At 38.2% G+C, this 1,465-nt stretch overlaps 1 pseudogene; it reads left to right on the top strand.

Annotated features, from left to right (window-relative positions):
- The first annotated feature begins 739 nt into the window (after window positions 1-739).
- On the top strand, window positions 740-838 carry LOC132302094 (small nucleolar RNA R71; annotated as a pseudogene).
- The last annotated feature ends 627 nt before the right edge of the window (window positions 839-1,465 follow it).

The raw sequence follows: 1,465 nt of genomic DNA, 5'->3' as shown, positions 1-1,465 counted from the left end.
TGTTAGCCTCTAAAGTGCCCAAAGCATTTAAAACTTTTTCCTCAAAGGCGGGACTTCTAGTATTTCATTGGGAATAAGATTGGTTGGGAAAATGAGAATTAGCAAATTGATTCCTTTGTGATTGATAAGTTCTATAACCTTGGGATCCTTGGTTTTGAAGTGGAGGTGGAATGTACTTCCCTTGAAAATCGCCTTGGGAAGGGTTTGAGCCCTTTCCTTGGTTTTTCCAAGAGAAATTCAGATGATTCCTCCAACTTGGATTATAATGAGTACCATAAGGATTGTTCCCTTGGTTCACAAAAGCTGCATTGACTTGTTCATTAGGTTCATTTTGCACTTGTCCGTGAGGACAATGAAAAGTAGAATGAAGAACACTAGAACAAGTCATACATGTTTCATTTGATGCACGTGAGAATGGTTAGGGAAGGAAGATACTTGGTTCGCCGAGTTTTGGTTAATAAAAAATTGATCAAACCTTTGAGATAAAGACTTCATTTCGGCGGCTATTTCATTTGAATGGTCGACTTGATGTAAGCCAACACTCTTCCTACCTTGTGAATTTCAACCATTCTTGGATGATAATGTTCTATGCAAAGAATTTTCACTCATGCTCTCATAAAAACACTACACGTCATCCTCATACCTATCAATGTATGAGCCACCCATAGAAGCATCAACCATACCCTTATAATTGTTCGATAAGCTCTTAAAGAAATATTTAACTAATTGCCATTTGGGCATGTCATGATGTGGACACTTCCTAAGCAACTCATTGGAGCGTTCCCATGCCTCATGAAACGTTTCTCCATCCCTATATGAAAATTCTCGAATTGAGGTTCTCATAGCATTGGTTTTTGAAATCAGATAGTACTTCTTCAAGAACTCTTGTTGCATTTCTGCCCAAGAAGTGATTAAAAAAGGCCTAAGATTGTTAAACCAATACTTTGCCTTGTCTTTTAAGGTGAATGAAAAAAGTTTAAGTCTTAAGACCTCTTCCGGCATGTCCGTATATTTTACGGTGGAACATACTTCAAGAAACTCATCCAAATGCTTGTAAGGTTCTTCACTTGGAAGTCCATGATAGTTAGGAAGCATTTGAATGGTTTGTGCCTTAATTTTATAATGATGTGCTCTAAATGGAGGCAATTGGATGCATGTAGGTGCATTATATTCATTAGACACAATGGTCTCTTGAAACAAGAGGTGGATTAGCTACTTGAGGTGCAACATGAACACCTTAGTTTTGAATTCCTTGATTGATGATGGGAGGTTGTGGTGCATTCATTGGCCTTGGTATTCCATATGGAACTTGGCCTTGTTGTTGTAGTGGTTGGTAAATGTATGGCCTAGGCATGCCTAATGGTACTTGTATGTTCTCATGATGCATATTTAGATGAAGGATACCTTGTTGGTCTATGTGACCAAGGTCCTCAACATGATCATCATTATAGTCATCCATTGATAG

The sequence above is a fragment of the Cornus florida genome, unplaced genomic scaffold, assembly GCF_030987335.1.
Source record: "Cornus florida cultivar Cherokee Brave unplaced genomic scaffold, ASM3098733v1 CherokeeBrave_3.0.0_Hap2_Chr03, whole genome shotgun sequence".
In the NCBI taxonomy this organism is placed as follows: Eukaryota; Viridiplantae; Streptophyta; class Magnoliopsida; order Cornales; family Cornaceae; genus Cornus; species Cornus florida.
This window is presented reverse-complemented; position numbering and strand designations above follow the sequence as displayed.